General features: G+C 40.3%; 1 protein-coding gene across 1 annotated transcript in view; it reads left to right on the forward strand.

Annotated features, from left to right (window-relative positions):
* Positions 1 to 2,910: 2,910 nt before the first annotated feature.
* WSCD1 (WSC domain sialate O sulfotransferase 1) overlaps positions 2,911 to 22,068 on the forward strand; it is a 189,214-nt gene continuing 170,056 nt past the window's right edge. The window contains exon 1 of the mRNA XM_088449456.1: positions 2,911 to 3,086. The gene's annotated coding sequence lies outside the window, so the exon portion shown is untranslated. The remainder of the gene's footprint in view (positions 3,087 to 22,068) is intronic.

Genomic DNA, 22,068 nt, shown 5'->3' on the forward strand with positions numbered 1-22,068 from the left:
TTTAAGAACCCTCCAAGAAAATGAATTTGGACACCAATCCTCTTATACCACATTCAATACCACATTAATGCACTTAACTTGACAGCTCTTTGTCCTTCAGTTAGATTATATTTTATTTTAAATCATGCATTTCTTAGCAGTCATACCCAGGACTTACTGTAGACCCAGCACCTCTCACTTTGACAGGCAGGAAGGCTCCTGCAAGTACAGGAGAATATGTGCACCCTTAGTTGCTGTCGATAAAAGGGGATGCTACAAGTATGAATGATTATAAACAGAAAATTAACAGGCGCCACCAAACAGTGCCCCCTGTCTTGTGGTGCCCTGTGCCGCACCACCCAAGTTAAGGCCCTGATAATATTAATTGTCTTGTTGGCACCTGTCAAGGGGTGGGATATATAAGATAGCAAGTAAACACAGTTATTGAAGTTGATGTGTTGGGAGCAGGAAAAATGGGCAAGCGTAAGGGTCTCAGCCACTTTGACAAGGGCCATATTGTGATGGCTAAATGACTAAATCAGAGAATCTCCAAAACAGCAGGTCATGTGGGGTGTTACCGGTATGCTGTGGTTAGTACCAATGAAGAGTATCCCATGGAAAGTCAACCGGTGAATCGACGACAGGGTCATGGGCACACAAAACTCATCGATGTGTGTAAGGAGCAAAGACTAGCCCATCTGGTCCAATCCCACAGTAAAGCTACTACAGCATAAATTGCTGAAAAAGTTAACGCTGGCTATACTATTATGGTGTCAGAAAACACAGTGCATCACAGCTTGCTGCACTTGGAGCTGTGTAGCTGCTGACTGATCAGAGTGCCCATGCTGACTCCTGTGCAAAAGCGCCTACAAAGGTAGTCAGAAAAGGACCATGAAGCAATTAAGTAACATGGCCTTATCTGATAAATCACCAGGGCCAGCTCGTGGACCATTCTTGTGGTGAGGCCAAATGGAGGCACCACCCCATAGAGGGCACAGTGCAGGAGCCGGGATCCGAGGCGTATCTGCCAGGCCGCTACTACGCCAAGGCCCCCATGTCTTCTGGAGTCCACAATGCAGGCATCATGACTGAGCCTGCCATTATGGAAATTCCTAGCCCAGGCAGTGCTGGGCTCTTCTGGGTGGCTCAGACGCAGCCCAGGAAGGGTGTGACCTATAGACATTGGCGTGATGTCATAGGTCATACTGCTGCATGCTGTTCCACCCGCACACAGTACAGATGCAGCCAGTGACTAATCATTAAGTCTGCTGCTGTGTGCTGGTGCCATGGAGGACTGAAGTTGAGAGCAGAGGTGTTCCGTGGAACCATGGCAACCGGAGCATGTGCATGTCATAGCACCCATCCCACTGTGGGTAACTGGTGCCACTCTGTGGGCATGTCTAGAAAGCAATTTCTGCATTATTCCCCACTCCATTTGTGATTCATTTTTATAGAATTCCCTTTAATAATTGACCCCCTGCAATGTTGATACCCCCAGATATTATCTTCCCACCCCAGTGGCATATTCCTCTACTTCCCAGTAGTATAATTGCTCTCCCACCCCAATGACTATAGCTCCCTAGGTGACACCACCTCCCCATCATTGATTATAGATCCATCTATTTACCCCCCTCCTCCACCAACCCTCCATGCGTCCCGTCCCATCCCATATATTCACAGCAGAGGGCATTGAAGCCTGTGACAGGCAGCTTAGAGGGGACCAATCAGTCAGTCCCCACTGAGCAGGAAGTAGCTCTCAGAGGGGCTGATGATCACACCACAACCAATTCTGAGTGTGTTTGGTATCACAGTACTTAGGGAAGGGAACTTCGGTTCCCCTCGAAGCACTTTTGCAGTGCTGGGAACTGTGCCTCCAGATTGCAAGGCATTCTGGGTCACAGAAACTACATGTGATGTCGGCAATCACAGACCGCTGATACCCTAGCCCGGCCCCTCACTGTAGAGTAAAGGATTTCCATAGTCTCATACATAGTCCTGGAGTCCGGGTCAGTCGGGAGCATTGCGTCAGGGAAACCTCCCTGCTGGCACCACCAACAGGTTCTGCCACCTGGATGACTAGTCACTGGTCTGGATCCCGTCCTGCAACTTTCCCTGTAGCTGTCTGTGCAGTGAGGTCACTCAGATTTCTAGGTGGTCCTGGGAGGGGCAAGGAAGTAATGAATTTAGAGAATGTTGACACATTGCATGTCGGCATTTCAGCTGTCAATAGTGTAGTGTCGACATTATCAATGTAGACAATGTCAATGTCGACCTATTGACTACATCCACAAAATTAGGCGGGTGGTTTTAATGTTATGGCTGATAGTGTTTGTGTGTTTGAATGTATATATATATATATATATATATATATACATATATATATATATATATATATATATATATATATATATATTACAATATGGTATAACTGGTAAAAATGTATGAAACTCCAAGGGACTTAGTTTACATAATATTTAAAAGATAATGAATAGAAAAATAATTACAAGCTAATTATAGCTAACGACACTTCTGTGCACTTGACTGCACTAATCAGTCAGCATCTACGCTATATTTAATGTACTGCATAAGCCTTAATTATTTGGTAGAGGGGAAAGAAAAATAGAAAAAAACATCCGCACTTAATGCATTAGCAGTATGTAAAGCACTGCATTCCGTGTACAGTCATCTTATTATAGGTGATGACGCAGAGCGTTCCAGCCACACAGTGTGTACAGGTGCAGAATGGTGTCGCAGCTGGAGCGCAGCTGGACCATAGACGGCATCTTCTGTGCTGTGGTCAGCAGTAGTCGCTAGGACCCCGCAGATGTCTGTGAGCGAAGAGCAGCAGCACTGAGCATGTGCGAACTGGGGCTGCTAGCTTGCTGCTCGGTTAGTTACTGATATAAACAGCTGGAGGTAGTGAGACACAGAATGAGCGCAGCACAGGCAGCGAGCACTGTATAGTGGTTATCGAGTAGCTCTCATACCCTGTCCTGAGCCTGCAGCCAACCATGGCATGGCAAAAGGAACTGGATGTATCCTCTGATTCTTCATAGCCTATTGGAGTGTTCATCTCTTACTTTTCCTCCCTCCTGTTTTTTTAACAGGTAAGTTTCATGTGGTTACATCTCTGTGCTCTTATAGATCTGTGGGTACCATTAGACTGAGATATGTTAACTTACAGATTGCATGGTGTGATGCTGTTTGGAATATTATACATTATATGCATGGCACACTATCCACTTTTATACCTTATTTAATAGTGAGCAGTCTACACTGTACTTTCTTGAAGGCTGTTGCATTATGTACTGCACACTACAGTATTTTTTACTAATAGTGCACATTATATATATGACCTCAATACTGTGTAGAGTTCAGCGCACTGGTTGCAGGAGAGGCTTAATTTTAGGTCATCTGTTCCCAGAGCCCAACAAGGTACCAAAGTTGCATTATTAGAATGTTTTGCTTAAGACAATTACATTATATTGAAAATACTATTACAACTTTATAACTCAAAATATGTTACTGCCTTAACTCTTAATGGGGCTCTACCAGCAGTGATCTGTTGAATGAACAGTTGCACAAAATCTAAAAAACAAAACAAATATTATACATCACATTTGGACCTTGCTGTATAAAGGAATTGTGGAATGCTTGTGTATTAAAATCTAAAATACATGGGCTACTGTGAATAACCCATCTCATTAGTAGCAGTGTATTGGGCAAGTATGTTATTTATATTGTGCTTTGGCTGTGGTCTTGTACTCTTTATTACTGTAGATGCTGTAGTCTCTCTGTTCCTATTAAATCAGCTAATGATACATTGTAACCATATTCAAACTCAAAAGCATCACCCTCACGGAGTATGCCAGGCACTAATTGTGCCTTGTATTTACTATTCCCATCTAGCACTCATTACCTTTTATAAGCATTCCCAGGTTTCAAATGTGTGGATCTTGGCTATAGAAAGGAGTATATATTATACAGTGCAGAGCTGACACTACATAAGTAGAATGCACATTTATAAATACAGATCTCAAATTCACTATATCAATTAAAGTGGCTTTAGTAAAATAAATTGGATGTACTGTATGCAGTTATTTTATGTTTACAGGATACACAGTATTTAGGCATATTTATTTCTCTTTGACTTGTGACTGTGTCTTTAAGGAGCTGCTGGGAAGCAGTGCAAACATATAACTGAATATATTGATTATAACATATTCAGAGTGTTTTTTAATCCCTTAGATGAAAGATCCAAAGGTTATGTATTCCATGCCCCTATTAGGCTCTTTAGTGTCATCATTTTAACTCATTGCTTTTGCTTTGCTGCTTATGTGTCATCATTTTAAGATGTAATGGTCTATGTACTAAGCCTTGGAGAGAGATAAAGTGGACAGAGATAAAGTACCAACCACTCACCTCTTAACTGTCACTTTACAGGCTGTGTTTGAAAAATTACTGTTAGGAGCTGATTGGTTGGTACTTCATCTGTCCCCACTTTCTGTCTCCAAGCTATGATACATCACCTGTATGTTATTATTGAGTTAAAGCAAGTTTTAGGTCATTTGACTGGACATTATTCATTTCTGAATAACATAGATTTTAAATATAAGTAGTGTTTTTGGAAGACCTCAGTATTGTACTTGCTAAAACACAAAGGAAACATGCATAACTTAAAATATTTCAGAAAAGAAATGGACTAGCTGAGAGGGCATCCATTAAGTCGTTGTTCTAAATCATATTTAATCCCTCCATTACATGTAGGTTTTGATTTACTGGTTCTGGGCAAGACTGTAAATTAACCTTCTTAAACAGTATATGTAAAATATGATTTGGCAAAGTGAGTTATAGCACAAGAAATATATTACCAATATATAATGAGCTCAATGTGCCAGTTTGAAATTGCCTTGCAGAATATTGTAGAGCTGGAATTGATGATAAAATGCATTAATTCGATTTTTGCCTCGAGAACAACAATGTATAGTGTTGCGATGACAAAATAAACTATAAACAACATTCCAACTATCCATTTCTCCCTACCCAAACTTGTTCCTTAGACGTGAGCAAATTGCTCATGGTTTGTTTATCTATAGGATAACTTTTGAGCCTTAAATTAAATGTAAAGACTCTTTGAAATGTCCCAGCATAAATACTTTGCTTAGGATTTTGCTGTTACAGGTCATATTTTAGATTTAATTTGTGTTGTTAAAGTTGAACGAAATGACTCTATATTCAGAGTATCTCATTCTCCAACGCCTTGTGCCAAGTACGCAAAAATGTAACTCTGACATCTATAAAAAAATAGTTAATTTTATATATTTTCTTCATTAAATCGTTATTACGTCTATATCCATTCAATAGGTTTATCCTTCATCTTTCATAGTAGACCCCAGTTCATCAACTCTGTGGCACTTTGATACAGTATATCAATAACTTGTTCTCACTAAAGTACGCTCTTGTATACATTGCCAGCCTCTCCCGCTAAACTGTAGATGTGTCCTCAAGTTTCAGCTATCCTATTCTGACAACTACAGTATTTTCCACCTGCTCTATTAATCCTCTTCATATGTCTGAAAGTTTTCTGTAGAGCCATTACTTCATTATCTCTTCTAAGCTCTACATAATATACTTTCCCTGTGAAAAGATCAATCAAATGATGAATTCAACAACCTCAATCAAATGGTCGTTGGTAGCCCATACGCTATTGAGGATATTCATGCATGCAGTAATTTACTGTAGTCAGAGTACAGTACTCAGTCTAGGAGAGTGAATTAGTGTTATAATGTCTGGAGCAACTCAGGAAGGTTTCCCATGCAATTTCAATCCTATTTTACTTAGCATGTTCAATTGACCATCTAAACTATGTAGAAATGAAGCACTGTTGTGTAATTGAAGTTTGTACTGGATTCTGTTTGTACTATGTATTCAACCAACTTAAGATGAAGTCATTGGCCTTTCCTTTTTTACACTTCTATTTTTTTGTTTCATTTAAACTTCAATATAATTGGATCATGCAAATCAAAGTATTCCTTGGAAATACAATATGAACTTGCATTTAAAAAGCTTTTTGTCCTGATTGCTTATAATGTATTTGCTATATTTACTCAAAATCATAATGTGGTTTGTAATGAATTACCCACACTGCTTCCAGTAACAGAGAGTGAATTTATTAAACAAAAAAGATTGATTTACTGGCCTGATTGCTTACCTTTTTTTGTGATGCAATGAAGTGTTACTAATTGTTTGACTGGCTGTGCTGGAGATGCTGAATTGACCAATGAACAATCAGGAGATGTTTATATACAGTATTCAAACCATTCAATATTTACATATTATTATTGTGAGAATAATTAGGGCTATAATTTGATGCTTGAATCAAAGTGTAGCCATTTAGTTATATCCAACTATCAACTTAAGATCACTTAAAACACCTGATGTTTGATATTGATTTTACTTATCAAATTGATTTGGTTGGCAGTTTTACACAAATGTACAGTATATGTCTAATGAATCACTTCAGTTACCTGTACTGGTAGTTTCTTATGATACAGTACTTTTATGTATAAGATGCTGTAGGGTAAGCAATGCCGTGGGGGTGGTGCTGGGAGGGATCCAATCGGATTCCTCTCTCAGCACTCTCCCGATAGAAGCCCATAGGCTTCTATAGGTTAATGCCATTAAGAAGATGGCGTTACTCACCGCAACCATGCCCTGGAGTGCATCACGCTCCGGGGCTTGGTGCATATGAGAAATGCTGTCAAACCTGCATTTTTGGGGGTTTGACTGCATTTCTCTCCTTGCTGCATCCAGCCCATTATGTGCTTGTAGAGTGTACAATATAAGTATACTTCTTTAGAATGTAAGCTCTTGCGAGCAGGGCCCTCTACCCTCTTGTGCTTCTCCGTTCTCTACTTTCATCTACTTCTTACTCACCACTAGGGCACCTAACACTTGGTTGCTTTGCTATGTTGCTTCTCTGGGTGTTATGGTCGCGAATGTAGCAATGTATATTATTCATGTCTGTGTTGTATTGTACTGTAAGTCAGTGGTCAACCTATTTGCTTATGTACTTTATAAAGCGCTGTGGAACACTTGTGGCACCATATACTGTAAATAAATGATGATAATAATAATAATAATAATTCTAAAGTACAAGAAATTTGAAGGACATGAAAAGTAAAATAAAATAGTTTGGCGGTTAGGGGGGATTCTTTTATCTCAGAAAAATTTGAATATAATTTCATAAGTGACCGTCTTATTGGCCCAGTCCTGCTACATCAGATATAATGGTAATTCCACTTCTTTGAAGTGTCCACACTGATTAAATATTAATTTATATTAGCAATTCCCTGCACAGCAGCTGCAGTGTTGGGAACTAACTTACAGCTTCCACTTTGCCATATATCTAGGCAGAGGAAGCATTCTGTTGCCATAGAAACCAATTTGCTTTCACTGTTTTTCATTACAGTAGTTTATGGTTTGCCAACATTTTAGGGGAGATTTATTAAACCTTCTAAAGAGGACAAGTGGAGTTGTTACCAGCCAATCACATTCTAGCTATGATTTATCTAGTAAATTATACAAAATAATAACTATAATTTGATTGGTTGCTATGGGCAACACTTTTACTTGGCCTCTTTAGAAGGTTTGATAAATCTCCCCCTGTGTCACTAAGATTTTACTGTGGAGAAGCTTATATACTGTAGATGGATGTATAAACTAGAATTGTGCGCAGACCCCCGTGTTTTTGGTTTTGTTTCTAAGTCATCGTCGTGTTTTGGTTTTGCCAAAACCACCCTCAAGTGTTTTGGTTCAGTTCAGTTTTGGGTTTGGATTTTTTTTTTAAATTATAAAGACAGCTAAGATCATTTAACTTGGACCTATATTGTGCCTATAGTATTAACATCAATAACATTTCCAATCAATTTTGACCGACTCGCAGCACCTAAAATCATGAGGGAGGGACATAAAAGCACTTCAAAACATACAAGATCTGGGTTTGAGATCTGAGTTCCGGACTTTGCGAGAAGACCTGAGCCGGACTCGGTTCTACTCGGAACCCCAAAGTTCGGGTATGTTTGGTTTTCAGCAAAATCGGATGGCTCAACTCTATTACTGTATAAACCTTTTATTCATCATCCTGATATATCACTCACAGTGCTTGTTAATATACAAAGAATTCATGTCCCTCCCTATTTCTCTATTATATGAAGAAAATGGAACAGCAAGACGTTCTCAGGAAACCAATTCCCTCAGATTGAGACACAAATTATTCAATTGTGCACAGACATAAAATAGAGATGCAGAGCACAGAATTGTGCACAGACATAAAACTATTAGTGTATCAGATTTGCTGTGGTGTATTTAATAAGATAATCTTTTAGCACAAGAGATTATGATGAATATTTTTTTTTTGTATAATTTAAATAGTCCATTAAATTCTGTGAAGTTGTAAAGGAAAACAATAGCTTGAAAATGTTAGTTTATCTGTTACAGGGGATTTCCAGATTAGCTTGTAGTTTCTCTGCTGCAGCTTTTCCAAAATAAAATGCTTCATATTTCGGGATTTCTTCTGCAGTTTGTATTCCGGTCTTATCTTATCAAGCAAAGCTGTTTATCTTTGTTGCTCATAAAATGTCCCTGGATAAAATTGTACACAATGCAGAAAACATGCAGAGCTACCGTATCTAGCAGCAATGAAAACAAACAACTTTACGTGATGCTACAAGTACATGGCTAAAAATCACAGAAGGAAGCCAGAAAGAGAAACCAATGTATTCAGCAAACATTTCATAATGGTACTGTACGTACAAGTCAGTCGTAGATTAAAGTTATCAGAGGGTGTGAAACGCCTTTTAATGCAGCGTTGCATACAAAAGTATTGCGTCCCCTTAAATTTCCTCCAATCAACTTGTATAGTGTTCACTCTAGGTTTGGCGTGGGGCAGGACGCCGGACCATAGAAAGGGTACTCTTGCACCCCAAATGGGGGCGTGGCCATGAGAAAAGGGACTTTAAGACGAGCCCCCTTTTCTTTACTCTTTGGGGCGTGCTCAGCACTTACGGACATGGTGGTCTGCCCCCAAGCTCTTCCCTCTCTGTGAATAGATACCGTGCGCACGTGCACGGCATCTATTCACCTGCGGGACACTGCGGCCTGTGGGTGGGGTCAGCACTCGATATGTTATTTTAGCCGGGCACCGACAGGGAACTGCCAAAAGGGCAGGGCGCATTCTGCCCTTTTGAAATCGAGCAGGACGCGGCACCCGCTGTAACAGCCTAACGGGAACGCTATAGTAGAATCTGTAAGTGGGGCCAATGTGACTAGTGAGATTCTCATCTCTGCTAGCACCTGATGAGCCACCAATCATGTTGTCAAACTTCATCCATCAGTAAAATCAGTGCTGTCAGTAACCCAAATCATCACTTTTGACCAACCGCCTTCTACTGTACGTAGTAAGGTAGTGGGTGTAGTCAGTTTCTTTTGCATTCCAAACATACAGGATCATTCCAATCTAATTGTATTTTTGCAGTTTGGCCACACTCCAATAATGCTACATTGTTTATAAATCTGATGAGGTATGGGACCATCATATATATGGGGGAGATTTATCAAACTTTCTAAAGAGACCAAAATGATCAGATTCTACTTATCATTTTGTGAAATGTACCAGATAATTGATAGACACAGAGTGAAAAGTGATAAGAAAGTGATAAGGTGCCAGCCAATCAGCTCCCAACTGTCATCTCACAGGCTGTGTTTGAAAAATGACAGTTGGGAGCTGATTGGCTGGCACCTTATCACTTTCTTATCACTTTTCACTCTGTCTCCTAACACTGCTTAGTAAATAGACCCCATAATCTGATAGGTTGCTATAAGTAACACATCCAGTTGTCTTCTTTAGAAGGTTTGATAAATCTCCCTTCATAGAAACAGAATGTGACCTATCTAATCTCTTTATTTTATTCCTAAAAACCGTACAGATCGAATCCTCCTTAACTTTGCTCCAGATTTAGGTTAGTGTGTGCGTGGGCCAGAAAGAGCATTGGCACCCCCCTATTTTTCAATGAAGGGGTACCGATCCCATTGTACCACTGTTATCCAGGTGTCACTGCCAATTACAGTTTGATAACAGAAGATGTGACAGAAGCTGCTGGGGGAGGTGGCCAGGGAGGAGATAGGGACGGGCAGGAGATTCCAGGGATAAAGTAAGAGTGGTGCCCTGTGCGGTGGCACGTCGCACCACCCTAGTTACGGCCGTGTGTGTGTGTGTGTGTGTGTGTGTGTGTGCGTACGCTATATGATAACTGGATTTTTAGGTGCGACCACAGAGCAATGAATGAACACACAGGGGCTGAGTCACACTAGTAGCTGCGGGCAGTCATGGAAGCCTGATTTACTACCTTATGCCAATGCGAGATTCTGTAGGGCTAATACGGATGTTTGTGCTTCTGAAAGTGGAAAACCTGCCGCCTAATGATTTTACTCTGGCTGCCGCAAACATCATTACTAGTATCAGCACTTGCTCCAGCTCCATGCTAGGTAAAAGAGATCCAACAGAAACAGGCTTCCCTTCCCCATACATATGACTCAGACTTACACGGTGTTTTATATACAGTACATGCCCGTGCGCTCGCATTGTTGCCACCCTGAAACGCCACAAGTTTACGGAAAGACAGATATGGCCAGCTTCAGTCCGACTGAGAATAGAACGGACATTTGTTAAAGTACGTAAATTAGCATATGTTTATGCGTTGCATTCAAAATCTTGGGATTTGCTCCCATTCACAGAGATCCGTCTGACTTGAAATCAGCCCAGAACTGTGGTAGGAATCACTTACCTCTTTTTTGTAAGGATTATGGGGGAGATGTACTTAGTCTTGGAGAGAGATAAAGGGATCTATTTATTAACACACCCTCTTCACATTATTTTAGTTTCACCTAAAGTTACTACAGGGCAATTGGAGTAGAATTCGTAAAATTCTACTCCAACCCCTAAGTATCACTTATTTTTAGTAAGCAGATCGCATTTCCCATAATTGTAATGGGAAATGTGATCCGACCAAAGTTACTAAAAATAAATGGTCAAAAAATACCGGAGAAAGCCCTGTGATAATAACGCCACCTGGAGGGTCTCCCCCGGTTACCGGACTCCTGCCCTGCTCTAACAGGGAGAACAGAGCCTGGAGCCGGCCCCAGTAATCAGCTGTGTGGTCTAAACAGACACACGCTGATACAGTGTAAAAATTTTTTAAAAAAAATTAATTTAACTGACTCCAGGGACCGGTGGTCGGGGCTCCGGTGATGTCTCCCCTCCGGTCAGCTGGTTTTCCATGATGCACTGCGGCCCGGTCATCAGTGATCGGGTCCCAGTGCAGTATGGGATATCACCTGACCGTAGGACATGGAAGACATCACCGGAGCCTGGATCATGCAGGTAAGTGTAATGAAGGGAGAGGGGGAGTTGCAGGGGTGGGGCTTAATGACGGGGCGGGGATTAGCACCGAGGGGGGTAGCAGCGGCGGCCGGTCGGCGCATGCGCGGGGCACTAGTCACGGTGTTTTTTGGCGAAAATAACGTGACTAGTGTGCGAATGGGAATCGCAGCTACAGAGCTTTCTCACAAGCTCTGTCCCTGCAAGGGATTTGTAGTAAATCCCTGTGATAATGCCTGAATTCGTAATGCGAATTCAGTCGGTAATATCACACTACAATCTGCATTACAAATGCGGATTGTAGTAAATAGAGTCCAAAGCAACAACCATTCAGCTCCTGTCATGTTACAGTACAGGCTGTGTTTGAAAAATGACAGTTAGGAGCTGATTGGTACTGTATCACTCTCTAAGGGCTCTATTTACTACAATCCGCATTAAAATGCAGATTGTAGTGTGATATTACCGAATTAATTCGCATCGCGAATTCAGCCAATATCACAGGGATTTATTAAAAATCCCTTACAGGGACAGAATTTGCGATAAAGCTCTATCCCTGCGAATCCCCTCTGCAGCCTTATCACTGTATTTTTCAACCGGCCGCCGCTACCCCACGCCGCTACCCCTGGCTGGGTCACAGTGCAGGATGTGAGACCAGCTGACCGGAGCCACAGAGGACATCAACGGAGCACCGATTACCTGCCCTGGACTCAAATAAGTTCTTTTTTTTTCTTTTTTTTTTTAGCAGTGATCAGCTTGTGGTCTGTTAAGACCACAAAGCTGATCAGTGAGGCCATCTCCGGGCTTTGCTCTGCCTGTTAGAGCATAGCAGGAGTCCGGTAAATGGGGGAAACCCTGGACCTCAAGGTGGCGTTATTATCCCAGGGCTTCCCCCAGTATTTTTTCACAATTTATTTTTAGTAAATCTGAGGCAGATCGTATTTCCCATTCAAATTATGGGAAATGCGATCTGCTTAATAAAAATATGTGATAATTATCGCTTGGAGTAGAATTTTACGAATTGCCCTTTAGTAAATTTAGGTGAAACTAAAATAATGTAAAAAGGGTGTGAATACACCCTTTTTCACTTTATTTTACTTTATTTTACTAAAAATAATGTTAATAAATAGAGGCCTTCGGTTTAGTACATCTTCTCCAGTGTAATTCAGACAAATGGATGGAACTGCAGTGAAATGAACATTGTTGTTGCAGATTTAATAGGTTTTCAGCATTTGATTATATTTTATTTGTAAACACATATTGTTATAATTTTACTGTTTTGTAGTCACTTTCTCATTTGATTACTCTCCAGTATTGGCTGTATTGTTCTTGTGAATAATAAAAGACTGCTGTCAGTGTGAGAATATCACTATTGAAATCATATGTGTTTGTTCATTTTCCCTGATAAGCACTTGAAAATATTTTTCTAAATAACAAAGCTATTTATCTAGACGAGCACATTCTACATTCTACATTTGTGTCATATAGATTCACTCTCTGAAGTAAAAAGACCCCACTCACTGCACACACACGCATACACACTAACCTTGACCACAAAGGGGACGATTCAATTGTTTTGTGGGCGGCGATAATTAATGGGCGCCCAGTGTTGCAATTCAGTTGTTCTGGGTGTCCATTAATAATCACGGTCATGGCACCCAATTAGATGGAGTTTAGCCATGTAAAATGGCTAAACCCATCTAAAGTCCAGGATGGGGCGCCCTAACAACGGGTTTATCACACAGTTTTACTCGCACCTTCCTGAGGGTAGAGCAGAAATGTTGGCGCCGGCGGCTTTCGTGCCCGAACAGAACAACAATTGAATTGCTATGTCATGTGCCCAAAACAAATAGCCACCCAAAAAATAGTAGAATCACCCCCAAAGTGTTTGTATTGCAGTGTGCTGATTTTTTAGCTGGGATGACAATGGGATTGACAATGCTAGTGACTGGCGCTTAATCAGTTAGTATAAGTAAGCTGTGATTCAGCTATAGATGTAACATAATATGACCACTGGGTGCACTGTATGATTGAAGTCTGGGGAACATATATTACATTATGTACACAGAACATCAATATAGTAGTTGTCAAACATTTGTAAAGATAAGTTCTGTTCTTCATAAAGAATATTGTAGATCCATATCTTGTAGGAAAAGTTTATTTGAAAAATATGATAAAACACAGTGGCTGCATGAGAGGGATGTGGCCGCACCCTCGGAGGGGGTGACACCAAAATGCTGATTCCTTTGCAGTGACAGGAGTGTGACATTCTCCTGCAGCTCCCGGCCCCTGTCATAGACGAGGACCTGACCGTGCTGACTGCCCAGTCTCCGGGGGCAGCCCAGCATTTCCTTCGAGTGAAGTTGTTGGGATCCCTACACAAGGCCATGCCCCCTTATTTAGGCCACACCCCTTTTTGGCTGGACGAGCCTCCGGTATCTAGATTGCGCACCGGGTGTCACCAGATCCGGTGACGCCTCTGATAAAACATGGGGTATTTGTCCCCAAATGTATTAATAACATGGGGGGGCCACACTTACTCACTTTTCTAAATTCCATTTAATGGCTGTATTTTCTGCTTTTATGAATGGAAGCAAGCTAGAAGATTGATGTCAATATGATACAGCAGATACGCCTTACAATGCCACTGAGGATCCTCTGTCAATGATCATAGAGGGAATACCCAATTTAGATGTTTGGCACCAAGATTCCAGTCAATATGTATTTTTGCCTGAATCCTCACAGGATCAAATCAATCTAAAAAAAACATAAACAAGGGGTGCTCCATAGTTAAACATTAAATGGTCTTTTTATATTTTGCTGCATATAATATATTTACTAGAGGCATACCATAAAGTAGAACAAATCAAGCATATCATATATAGAGTAGTAGATCTCCAGAAAAGTAGATGCTTTAAAGGAGTAAGAACAACTTCAATGAAGTGAAGTGCCACTTGTTGTGTGTCAGTACATGATACTAATGCGTTTCATTAATGGCAAGTCAGGAAAAGGAATTGGTCAAACCCATCCAAAAACTACTTTTACATAGTTACTAGAGACATTACTAAGGTGATTTGTGACAATGCATACTATACTATATATGGAGCCTGACTGTTTTATTCTTTATGTGGTTTCCACTGCACAACAACAGGCTCTTAAACATTGTAGCATTTATATTCTTTAAACTAAATACACTCTTTTAACAGCAGCTGGACTAGTTGCATAATAAATGTATATGTTACACTTAGGGGTATATTTACTAAAGGTCGATTTTAATCGATTTAAAATAGATCAAAATCGATGTTGGGTTTCTGGGTCTAAATCACACATTTACTAACAGACAATTTTTGATTTAGTTTATTTAAGTATATGTAAATGTGTGATTTAGCTTCAGAAACACAACATCAATGTTAATCGATTTTGATCGATTTTAAATCGATTAAAATCGACCTTTAGTAAATATACCCCTTATAGTTTATGCTTTATACTTACAAAAAAACATAAAACATTCTGTATTTTTATGCTCAATATAATGGTTATAACCAGTGGTGACTTCAGAGGGGGGTGGCTGCAGCGCAGTTCAAGATTCATATAGAGGAGCCACACCAACTGCCAGTGAGTCCCAGTGATGTTTGGAAGGACAGTTGGTGTGACTTCCTTATTTAAATTTTGGACTGTGCTGCAGCCCCACTTCTGGAGCCGCCACTGGTTATAGCATACCTCCCAACATTGTTCTGTTTGGATCAGGGCACAGCGGTATATCTATGGATCACTGTATGACATCATTATCACTGGTGTGCTTACCTGGTCACCAATTTTAGCACAGAAACACCATTTCATTACCATGTGCAGTAGAATCACTTGCCTCCAGTGCATGCAGCATGCAAAATACCTCCCAACAACCTTTACATGCAGGCAAATGTCTCTCATAATGAGACTCTGGGGGTCATTCAGACCCGGTCGTTAGCGCCGATGCGCTCGGACCAGGTCGATGGCCCCCCACAGAGCATGCGCACGACGGCGCCGGCACCGTCGTGCGCATGCGTGAGACCCGCTACGACCGATATGTGGTTATACCTGGCATATCTACCAAAGGACAAACCAATTATAATTGATTTGCCTTTGAGAATGCCCAAACAAATTACTTGAATTAAATGAAGACCTTCGTGGAGAAACAATTGTTCTAGAATATCTACTTTGAGCTGGAATTTAGTTATTTTGCAAGGATTTCACATCTTAATTCTAGTCACGTCTTTGTTTAACCAATTGTTTGCCAGTTTGTAAAGTCCCAAATAATGATGATCAGAGAGATGGACGGAACCTGAGCTACATTCTGTTGCAGGTCCAGTATTTCAAGTTTGTATGGAAAAAGGTAGAAGAGTATGTATGTAAGTTTATATGATTTTATTGCACCAATCATTACTATGTGTTTGATGGTCTATTTATTTGCTATGGTACTGTGTGTTATATACATTCCTCAGTATTTCAGGGGTGCTTTTCTGTATATGGCTCTAATGTGCATTCATTTAGTGCTTCGGTATAATGTCATTAGCCTTATGTACTGTAATGATGATGTCATTTAGTCTTATGTACTGTAATGATAATGTTATTTGTTATAAAATAACTGCAAATATAATGTGAATTATTGTTTTGTTTGTGATGTAACTAAATTTGAAATAATTGTACTTATCACATATTGATAATTATTGGGACATGTCTGGTGAGAAAAGCTAGAAGTAAATTACACATAGACCAAAAGAAATTGTATTGGAAACTAAACCAAAACACAGACGCTCCCTCGTCTCTGATATCTAATTCACTATATTACCATTGAGCTAATCAATGTGGTGTAACTCTAGGCACCACTGTTATATAGCGACACAAAACACACAGCAGTAGATGTGATAACCCTCGCCGATGGTGTAATGTGACAGATTGGAGTCTGATCATCTTGGAAGATTTTGGAGAAAACACACTTGTCTTCCATTTTGTGCAACATTAAATTGTCCAAAACAGAACAGCACTATAGTTTTATTTTTTAATGGGTACAAATTGAGAAGGAGTAAGGACCAGTAAGTCCCTATTCCTGTGAGACACCATTGTATGGTAAATAACATAAATGGGACTTCACACTAACAGGCAGTTTTTGCCTATGCTGTTTGTTCTGCTCTCTGCTCACAACATAGGGAATGGTGCTAAATGAAGGTTGTAATAGGAATCATTGATCCATCAGTGAATCGAAAGGTGCATACTCACTGACTTTACAGAATCTGTGCAGTTACATCTATGTCATATAGGGATCACCGGCCCTGATACAATCTTCTCTGTTCACTGCACAGCAGAACCATATGAAAGGTTCAGTCATCCTGGAAATGAAAATTCAGTTTTTGATTAAATTTCATCAGTTAAATAATACTACAAACTACTTACTGGGGTCTGGGCATATACCAGATCCAGCGAGGGTCCCAGTATCTGCCATAGTGACAGTGTGGAGATACTCTCCTCATTCCCACAGAGACAGCCATTACCATACAAACAGTGTGTTGTCTGTCAACAACAAGCTGCTAGCAGGAGGGAGAATAACATTGCTGAACTGAGGCAGACATTTAGGGCTCTATTTATTATCATTATTTTTACTAAAATAAAGTGAAAAAGTGTGTTTTCACACCCTTTTCACAATATTTTAGTATCACCTAAAGTTACTAAAGGGCATTTGGAGTAGACTTCGTAAAATTGTACTCTAACCCCTAATTATCACATATTTTTAGTAATCAAATCGCATTTCCCATAATTGTAATGGGAAATGCGATCTGTATGGTAGTTACTAAAAATAAATTGTGAAATAATACCGGGGGAAGCCCTATGATAATAAAGCCACCTGGAGGTGGCGTTATCCAGGGTCTCCCCTGGTTACCGGACTCCTGCACTGCTCTAACAGGCAGAGCAGAGCCTGGAGCCGGCCTCAGTGATCAGCTGTTTAGTCAAAACAGACCACACGCTGATCACTGATAAAACAAAAAAAATTTAGTGACAAAAAAACAAAACTTACCTCAGTCCATGGACCGGAGATCGGGGCTCTGGTGATGTCCTCCCAGCTGACCGGATCCCAGTGCAGAATGGGTGATCAGCTGACCAAAGCCACGGAGGACCTCTCTGGAGCCCCGATCACCAGAGGTAAGTGTAATTAAGGGAGGGGGGGTCGCGGGGGGGTCGCAATCATGTGGGGGCAGGGCTTAGCGCGGGCACTTGTCACGGTATTTTTTGCAAACTTTTTAAATAAGCATTGTTTCCCAAATGATTATACCAACAAGGCCACACAAGTTCAGTGTTTATGATAACCAGTAACTACACAAGGTGGAGGTGCCCACACGACTAAGGGACATTTATCAACTATACCAAATATCTGGCAGTTTAGTATCTTTGTGATAATTACGAATATACTGCCAGTATTCAACAACATTACCTCTCCTGTGGTGTCTTATGCTGAGTTGCTGGTACTACAGCTGCTGGCAACGGGATGCTGACTAATGCGCTTGTGCGATAGACGTCTGTTCATGTGCATTGCGCTTCAACCTGGTAGTGACTCGGCAAACCCAGGAAGGCTTCACTAAAATAACAGAGCCCAAGTGTTTTGTCATTTGTCATATTCTAGTTGTAGTGGTACACATGAGTAAATACCACATGATTTTATACCAGCTAGAGATTGCCATCATTTATTGTACAGAAGTACCTACATGATTGTAGAACAACTAAAGGTAACCACATATTTATAAATTACACTTAGGGGCCCTCTTAATTATACAACAGCCAGAAGTATCATTTTTACTACATATCAGCCAGAGTTGATCACACAATTAATTACCAGCTGCAGAAACCCAAATCCTACATGTACACTAGGGTGTAGGCTCCAGCCTAGATTTCTTACAGTATAATCTACCTTTTATGCAAACAGCAATTAAACACTGGTGGACATACAGTACATGCCTGTATATTAACCTTTAAAGAAATGTCAATGAGTAAATGGATTTTTGTGGTACACCTTAAAAGTAGATGTGATGTGTTTTGGATGTAGTTATACTACCGACAATCGGAATGTCGGCGTATAGAATGCCGGCGCTGGAATACTGATACCTGTCAGAATCCCGGTGCCAGCATCCCAAACACCAGCATCCCGATGGTAAGTAGTAAGGTTAGGGAGAGGGCTAGGGTTAGGCACCAGGAGGAGGGTAAGGGTTAGGCACTAGGGGGAGGATTAGGTTTAGGCTGTGCAGGGGGGAAGGGTTAGGTTTAGGCAGCGGGGAGTGAGGTTTAGGGGTAGGGGGAGGTTTAGGATACCTTCCAACAGGGTATTGGTATCCTAATCCTGTCAGGATGCCAGTGCTGGGATTCTGACCTCCGTGATCCCGAGCACCGGCATCCCGAACCCAACCTGATGTGTTGTTCTTAAACTGGTTGATTTTTTTTAAATTAATTCATTTCATCCAAATATGAAATTCATTGAAGTAAAAAAAAGCTAAAATATAACAATCATGTTGAGACTTATGTAACAATTAGGAAACATGGCAGGTAATATAATTCTCTTTCTAATAATGAAAGAAAAGGTCTTTAGATTTATAATTCACAAGGAATTTCTGTACTACAGTCCTATCCCTCTGGAAGTGGAAACTTGGTACATTATAGTGAAAGAAATCGTCAAGTAACAGTGAGTGGAGGATGTGGGAAATGTGTTAAATAAAAGATGAGGCAGACAGGGAATCCCCATGGAAACCTTATTTGAAATGCTTTTTATTGTGTCCTAATGGGACTCAAACACAAAGGGGAACAGATTCTTCTTCTCTGTCTCCTATGAGCTAAAAGTAACAAAAACTGATGAAAAGTTTCTTGATAAGTGATTGTCTTTCTCTTTCTCAGGCATCGATTCATGAGAACAAAACAGTTTGCTTTTGGCTTACTGTCAAATGACTAAATATATCAGATAACGTAACTCAGCAATGCTCCTGTTTTCCTATACCCTGGGAAATTTGGTGGGTTAAATGTCTGAGAATATCAAGTCTCCTGTGGGATACATCTAAACTGACACAAAGCAACTCACAAATATCATGTAACTTGCTGGCCCTGCTGATCTTTATTAAAGTTACCTATTATACTGACTTACGTGGCGTACACACTTGAACAAGGCATCGACCAACCTATGTAACGATTTTGGTAAACATACACACTTACCAATCTGCCGCACGATATGTCTGGCCAGAAGAACCATTTAAATATGCCTTCCCAGTTTCGATGTCTAATGCAATGATTCCTGCAGCCAACATAACATGCGGTCGTGTGTATACACTATAAGATGTGAACAATATATCTGTATGATATATTGCATCTGCCATGAAGCACAATCGATGCTATATATCTGTGGAAGACATTGTTCACAGATATATTGTGTGTACAAACAGATGGATGGTACGATATATCGTTTGTCAGCTGTGCAAATGTTATATTGCCTAGTGTGCACCCAGCATAAGTTTATAATACAGGGTATCCCCACAGAATAGTTACTGCAACCTGTTCACTCAGGTTTGATCTAGTATGTCACAGTTCAGTGGCTGCTGTATGAATGCACTTACATGTCTCTGTCATGGGATCTAATAGCCATGGATTTTCTGAGTCAATTGTTAAAACATTGGTGTGAAACATGGGATCCAGCTACACAGAATGTAATAAATGTAATGGTACTATCAATATGTTTCTGATACTGTCTGCCCTGTAATGACCCGTTGAAAATAAAATAAAGTTAGTTTTACATTAATGCATACTATCCTTTCTTTGCCAGTATGGGGGAGATGTATCAAACCTTGGAGAGAGATAAAGTGAAGAGAGAAAAAGTACCAACCAAGCTTGTCTTAAATGTGAAGCTTTAACCTAAAGACTAACATGTCTGAGTCCTGCTCATATTTTCCATGCTGTATGAAGCCCATTAATGTAACCTAGGGCCCTTTAATGTCTTAGGGGTATATTTACTAAGCAGTGAATATTCAAAACTCTTGATTTTTGCAGACCCTGCCAGGTTTAAAAGAGCAATAATATTTAAAACACGCCTGATTTTGCATTTATTATTGCATATGGCAGGCAAAATCTGCAAATATTGTGAGTTTTGAAAACCCATTGCATAGTAAATATGCCCCTTAAAGTAGCTTTATAGTAAAAAACAATAAATAATATTGGTATTTAAATGCTGTGCGTGAATTATGATTTCAATTCAGGTTTCAAGCATATGAACGCATGTAAAAATAAAACCCATTATATTCTAGTGGTCTATACTCATTTATGTTCAAACTTTCATTTCGATGCTTTTGCTTTTTTTTGGATGCCGTTTGCTCTGTTTCTATGGGTTCTATTTATTAACATTATTTTTACTAACATAAAGTGAAAAAGTGTGTTTTCACACCCTTTTGACATAATTTTAGTTCAAAAAAAATTTATTAAAGGGCAATTGGAGTAGAATTCGTAAAAGTCTACTCCAAACCCAAATTATCACATATTTTTAGTAAGCAGATCACATTTTCCATAATTGTAATGGGAAATGTGATCTGGCCAAAGCTACTAAAAATATATTGTGAAAAGATACCTAGAGTTGGCATTATACAGGGTTACCCTCGGTTCCCCGACTCCTGCTCTGCTCTAACAAACAGAGCAGAGTCGGGAGCCGGGTCCCAGTGATCAACTGTATGGGGGGGGTTGCGGGGTCCGGGCCACAAACTTACCTCCAAGGTGATTGGTGCTCGGTGATGTCCTCCGGGGCTCCAGTCAGCACTGTGACCCTGGTCAGCAGCTGCTGCATAGAACAGCTGACCGGGGATGGAGCTATGCTCAGGGTCCTGGCACCTAGCAAAAAAAATTTAGTTATGCTTTACCATCGATAGAGGGTAACCATCTGGTTCTCCGCCATCGATGGTAAAAGCATTTGACATCGGCCATAAACCATTGATAATTATGAATCATTGATGGACGATCGCCATCCATACCTCTATCTGCATTGTGGCTAAAGGTAAGTAGTGGTGGAGGATGGGAGAACGTGAGGTATTGAGAGGGTGTGATGGATGGTGGGCAGACAAGGCTACGCCATTCTCCATGGAATTTTGCTATGCAACTGCTTGACACTGTAAATATGAATTTAAACTTGTGGATTGACATGTTCTTTAAATTTCATGGTGTTAGAAGAACCAAGGGCATAATGTCTAGTGATAAATGGTTCCTATGGAACTAAGCACATAACCAGACATATCCAAGCAAAAGCAGCATGGTAATACTCTATATCTGTGTGTAATCTCCTCTAGCAATGTAATAGACATCATTGCAATCACTCTACCCAGTACATTATCTAAATTTTGCCTGACACCTGCCCACTTGTGTTACTGGTAGACATTATAAGCTACTTATATACGAAAAAAATTATAGACTGCTGCCCATCTTTATTGCGTTGTCCATCTTTATTGCATTGTTACAGACTGTTTATCCATTGTACTTTCAGTTTTACAAGATAATGACCTGAACCCAAACAACATTTCCAAATTCCGTTAGGCAAATAAAAATATGATGCTGCAGGTTTTAAGTCAGTATGTCCCTTAGTAGGCAAGACTTAGGGGTCTATGGGCTAAGTC

The sequence above is a fragment of the Taudactylus pleione genome, unplaced genomic scaffold (assembly GCF_031769625.1).
Source record: "Taudactylus pleione unplaced genomic scaffold, aTauple2 ptg000485l, whole genome shotgun sequence".
Classification (NCBI taxonomy): domain Eukaryota; kingdom Metazoa; phylum Chordata; class Amphibia; order Anura; family Myobatrachidae; genus Taudactylus; species Taudactylus pleione.